Source organism: Falco punctatus, assembly GCF_963210335.1.
Source record: "Falco punctatus genome assembly, chromosome: 4".
Lineage (NCBI taxonomy): Eukaryota > Metazoa > Chordata > Aves > Falconiformes > Falconidae > Falco > Falco punctatus.
The window spans coordinates 112,741,753-112,748,337 of record NC_137583.1 but is presented as its reverse complement, the minus strand read 5'-3'; positions in this window follow the sequence as shown (position 1 = coordinate 112,748,337).

The window sequence follows — 6,585 nt, the reverse complement described above, 5'->3', positions numbered from 1 at the left end:
AAGACACGAGGTGTTGTGAAACCCAGGTCCTCCTCTTTCTGATACACAACATCTTTTGCTCAATGTTAATGCACGCTAAAGGCTATGTAAGACTTCAGTTGCGAATGTCACCTATCAGAAGAAACCTCCAAACTATGAGCTCTGAGCAGCTCAGTCACTATGGGTTAGTGTTAATCAGGCCAGACCTGTAAAATTTCTACTAAAAAAAAAAATATTTTTTAAAAAGGCAATGAAACTCAAAGACCCTTGAAGAAAGGACAACTGTCGCTTCCATTTATCTTGCATTCTACTTTCCTGCCTAGCGCAGAATGCCAGCAATATTCTTCTTCTGTTTCCACAGTGGTGCTCAAACAGATGCTTTTCCATGTTGAAGGCACGGAATGTGTATACCGTGCCTGCTGCTGTTAAGAAGCAAAGAGCCAACTGTCTCCCCAAAGGTACCGGGAATCAGGCTTGTGTGTTTCAGCTGAAAACTCCAGTTTTCCAGGCCAACAATTGCTAAGATGCAGTCATTCTGTCAGCACAGGGAAACAGCTAGGTCTGGTACTTCAGAAATAACAGAACTCACAGAAACAGCAAAGCAGTTTCAAAACACAGGATCAGCACAGAGGATCCCACCTCTCCTTTCAGAAAAGGGTTAGACACTTTGCAGCACAAGTCTTATTTAGACTGTCTATAACAACAGTGATGATGGACCAATAGGTCCCTCTCCTTCCCACAGAAGAGAGCACATAGTGAAAAGCAGTAATTGCTGAGCCATAGTTCCTCTATAGGAAATGTCTCTTCAAAAGTTGCTTGCTATTAGGCAGAAATTTTGGAAAGGGTCCAGCAATGCATGCATATGTACCCTGAGCCCAAGCACACTTACAGAATACTAGTCCTCTTAGATGCCTCAGAAAACCAGATACCTATTAGATACACGTGCAGCAGTATTGTCTTGGGGACTAGTCTATTGCATACTCCAAAAGGCATAAAGAGGACTGGGTCTCTAGCTGAAGTAAAGATGAGGAGAAGAATCTGTTTTGACTTGTTTCCAGTGGGTTATCCAGCTTTTAAGCACATCAGACACATTAATATGAGGAGAACCTATACATATTTGTGGCTTTCATAATCTGAATTATTTACAACTATCTACAACTCAGTTGTCTGTAGCAGTGCCACATACTTCAAAACTCAAGAAAGCTCCGTCTCTTTCTTCCTATCAGACCAATTATAAAATTAAAAAAACTAGAGTCATTATGTCTAGGCTTGGTTTACACACTAACTCCATACTGAAAAGCTTAATTGAAATTTCAGGTGGAAATTAATCTAGTCACCTCTTGTTCCCTAACGGATTTTGATCTGCTTCTCCACCCTGTGACAATTTCTGGCATGGTAAGTGATATCTGTTTTAAAGAAGGCTGTAATTATGAAGTCTACAGGGAACTGTAGGTCAAGACAGAGACGCAATGACATAGCTCTTACTAGACCAGAAAAAACAGGAATTACTAGGGCTACTGACACGCTGCAGGAACAATGACAAATCAATAAGGAAAAAACCTGCAGCATGCAAGATCTGGCTCTGTTTTGTCCTTTTCAAGCTGTATTTTAATAGCTATGGAAAACGTCTGACTAATTTTATAACTAGAACAACATTCACTGCCCCCCTTCCAAAATTCTGGCTGGAAATCTAAGCAGCAGTCTCAAAACAGGAACACAAAACCTGCAAACTGATAGGGTAATCTAGCCAGCAATTTTTTATCATCAGAATCCAAAAAAGCAGACTGAAGTAGAAGCAAAAGGCAGCTGAATTTAGGCATGCTTTTAAGGAAAAATAAGGATGTTTGCATGTCACTGCATACATGTGAGCAAGTATTACAACCAGATGGGTCACGATGATCAAGACCCGGTATCGACACATAGGCTAGAGATAACCAAGCACTGGGAATGATGAAGGGCTGTTACTTCTGTAAAAGGACAGGTCACAGTTCTATGGGGTGCAACCAGTTCTGACAGAGTTATCAGCAAGACCAATAGAGTGCTTCATGAAATGGGATATCAACGCTCCAGGATGAAGGTGGCTCCTGGAGCAGAAGCATCTCAAAGAGGTAAGCTTTTCTCTGATTTTGTCCTTAATTCACTAATGCCAGGCAGGCATCCCAAGTTGTCCCTCATACACAGCATGACACTGCAACTCAAAACATCTCTTTTCAGTCCCAAAGTCTGTACCAGCCCCTCATTCCTGCTCTATAGTATCTGGAGTGCTATTTTGAATCCTAGCCCTCCCTCATGCAACCCAGAAGCTATGCCAAACCATGGTGGGATGTAGGAAGGGTTCTCTGTGGCAGCCACTAATGAGACCAAGAGTGTGAGACCAGCACATTCTTTTTCTGTCATCACCTAAGGCAGCAATGCAAGCCCTCTACCCCTTCTCCCTGAATACCGTTCCCCAAGCCCCTCTCCTCGACTTTCATGCATTTGAGACACAAAGTCCTCTTGCTTAAAAAATGGAGCCTGGTGAGTGATGAGAAAAATTGCTGACCAGATTATGCCTCTCTCCATGTTCTGCCATCTCCTCACAGACACACACAACACACACTCATGCCAAATTCTGCCAAAGTAAACAGAAGCCGTCACAAGTGGACAGCAGCGGTGTTCTTGGTGCTGTGGGGTAGCAATGAGGAGAACAGGTAAGATGGCATTGAGATGATGGATGTAGACATGGGAGAACACGTGTGCATGGAAGGTGGAGAGCTCTTTTGTCCACAGAACAATGGTGGAGATATTAGGAGAGTCAGAGAGAGGTTTGGTATAGAAGTAGTTCATTTTGGACTTTTGAAATCCCCTCCACTACCATGTCATCAACTTCCAAAGAGCTATGATTTCTTCTGAAGCATATCTATCCCTCCCTTACAATTAAACTGTGTGCCTCTGCTGGATCCTGACATGTTCCCTTCTAGCTGAATTACTGGTACACACTGCAGCCAAGAGACAGATTATATCAGCTCACAACAGACCATGATCCAGAAGGTCCCAGGTACAGTAATACTTAAAAACTTCCCAGGGGAGCTGTCACAGTGAAGACAGACAGAAACACAAATATCAGCATCTGTGGTTGCTGATAATCTCTTAAACAAGACAAAGTTCACCAAACTGCTGAACCTCTTGATAACCAGGACAAAAATGGCTTGGAAGCTATCATATTCCTAAAACCTAAAATGTTACATTGCCTTGGCCGTGGTTACATTCTATTTTCTCCTTAATTTGCTAATGCCAGACAGGCCTCCCAAGCTGTCCCTCATACACAGCATGTATCTAATCTAATCTAAGCCAATCTACCTGTCTACTTTGCCTCTGGTGTCATCAGCATTACCCTGTCAAGCTTGGAAGCTGTGGACAGCATGCCTCAACCAGAAAAGAAGATAAAATTCCTGCCATAGATAGCCTGCAAATTAATGTCTGATGCATGCTCCTTTTTTTTGCACCATACCATCCAACACCAGGGGCAACTGCTCTCAAAGATGGCAGGACTGTACATCTGCATTCTGCTGAACAATGGAAAGATTGAAATGTTAGTACAGACTCAGCTCATCAATTCCTCTACTAAATTTGAACAGGAATTTCAAAGACATACACCACAAACTTTGGAGAATGGGAAACCTCAAGAGGGTATCAAAATTATGTGGGACCTATCTTGTGTCTAAAGCGTACACCTCCTCTTTGTATCAGAGCTGCACATTTGCTATCTTTCTGGACAGCATCTAACATACAATCAACAACAGTACATCCCAACAACGATTGCCCATTGTGTCTTACATATAGCAAGGTGCATATGTGAGTGTGCTCTTGAAAAGCTGTTTCAACATAAAAGCATGAAAGTCCGAGTGAGACCTCTTCCAAATCAAAACCAATATGTCTGTCCCAAGGCAAGTTTTGATCAAGGAGAAGAAAAAGAGTCATAACAACTACAATGACATTAAGACAAAACTATTGGTTTCACACAGACAGACTCCTGGGTGGCAGTGTGAAGCCAAGAAAAGAAAGAATGGGTCTTTCACGGATAGATGGATCACAGAAGGGGAATATGCTACACAACCAGCAGTTCTGAAGGGCAGATGTTATCTTCCCCTTCGGCTGTCCTGAACCGACAATGGGACCAGCAGTGTTATGATCTAAAAAAGACAATGGGCATGACAGACAGAGGCACGGTGGCACTGTCAGTAGACCAATTATTTAAATGGAGAGAATCCATACAATATTTTTTTGAGGGGGGAATTTGTTGTTATTGTTTATTTTAATTGGATGGAGGGCAAAAACCAGCCCTGCTGAAAATACCCCACTCACAGAGATGCTAAAGGACACCCAGCAGGTTCACAGCCGCTGCATAACACATCCCAGCCATCTACGATTTTCATGCTTAGGAGGTGCAGGCTGTGCTGTATTAATACGCAAAGTGTGCCTGCCTTCCCAATAAAATGGAAAACGCTATGATTAAAGGCAGTCAGAAGACATTAGATGGATAGCGCTGAACTACAGGCTTTATTTCCTACACACAGAAGCCTCACAGGAGTGCTGATGAAGTACATGCCGGGGAGATTACCAAAGGCGAAACAGAGCTTGGAAATCAAAAATGCTTGAATACGTAGAAGGGGAAGAAAATGAGGAAGCTCTTTACAGTAGGATTGAATTAACATAGTACCTCAACCTGGTCTCTCAGACATAGGCCCTCTGGGCCACACATATCTGGAGGTAAACCAAGCACCACTGCTCATACAAGCCAAATTCTGGCACAACATTTTGAGGGAAGAAGCTGAGTGAATCATGGCATAAAGCCCAGAGAGCTTCACAATTCGTGGCTGCACAAGCCTGAGGCAAAGCTCAGAGGGGACAGCCCTTTCCTATGCCCCCCTCTTTCCTTCTTAGCATCAATGCGTTCTCCTCTACTACCTACCTGGGATGGGAGAGGAAAACACAGCAGAAGAGTACAGCATGCTGGATAATTTACAATTAAACCCATGAAGATGAGAAGATAGAATGGGAAACATTAATAACCGATTGCAGAGTTCTCTTTGCCTTGCTGTGAAGGGCTCACTCTAAATCATCCACATAGCTTTAACCCTCCTGGCTCTGCTCTGCATTTCAGCCCCAAGCCACAGAGCCAGTTCCCCCCACTTCCTCTTCCATCCTGTCTCTAAACACTGCTGCACCCTGTCACTGGCGCACTCTGTGCCCATGTTTCATTACTTGCATTTAATTAAAAGAGATGGCAAAGTCAGGTATATTTATGGGGACTTCTAGTCCTCCCACTTACATTTTCATTTGCTATGGGTTTCCTTCCAGATTTCACTCTTTCTCCCCCACCCCCACCACGTAACATGCACTAGAATAAAGTCTAATTCTGCTATGTAATTGGCTGTATATTTTAGGGGTCCATCTATCCCAGTGCTGTGAAAACAGAGGCCTTCAAAAAATTACTGTAAGGGCAGAAAACCCTGGGGGAGAGAGTCCGAAGTGCTTTGTTCCCTCAAATGACTGCTGCCGAACCATTACAGGTACTAGGCTGGAGTGCTGAGCGGAGCAAAGGCAGAGCCAGCCACAGCCTCGATGCTACCGGATAGCACCTTACTGTTGTAGTTGCAGTTGTCAGCAGTTGTCAGAAGTTGCACCTTTGTCCAAAACCAGAGTTTGCTGTCCTGCTTTGCCTGCCTGAGAGCAGGAGAACCACCACAGGGGCTGACCAGAGTGCAGTGCATGCCAGCTCGGTGTGCAATTCCCATGAGGTACAGATGCCTGACGTATATTCATGCAATAACTCTTCAGTTTCTAGTGCTGCTCTCGACTGCTAATACTCCAAAGACACATGATACTCTTTAAACGAACCACTTCCACCACAGACTTCCTAGAAAGTTTGGGAAAAGCTCTCCACATTTCTGTATTCCTCAAACTTTAGCTGCTTTTTGTCTTTAGGGAGGGATTCCTTCCACCAGCAACATGCCCCCAAGTGAAACCACACAGAGGAGAGGATGCACATTACTTCTAGACTGCCAGCTTAGCTCCAACATGGGTTTGCAGAACCACGTGTAATGATGATGCATGTTACTGACTTACCCTCTTAACTGCAGAGTTGGTTGTAACAGTGGATGTGAAGTATGTTGGAGTTAGCTGTGTTTGAGGAAGCCTGTGCAGCTGTCTGTTAGAACCCTTTTGGAGATAAAGAGAAAATATTGGTTCAGCACACTGCAAGATTATGAAATACTTTTTCTTTTCTTTTTTTTTTTTTAAATGTGCATTATTTAACAGATCAACACATATAACCGAGAAGTGTTAAAAAGGTGACATTTATGTAAATGAAAGCACTAATGATACATCAACATTGTGTGTGCTGTATTTAAGGAGAAGAAGCTCCTTAAATATTTTTTATTTAAGATTATTTTTATTATTATTTAAGATTATTAATTTATTAATTATATTTGTGTATAATAAGAAGCTCCACTCAAAATATTACAAATACTGCCAGCAGCTCCAGATCACCACAAGACTTTCTTCTACAATTACCTGTAAAGAGGAAACGTGCACACACAAAAAAATTATCTGACCTGTTCTACC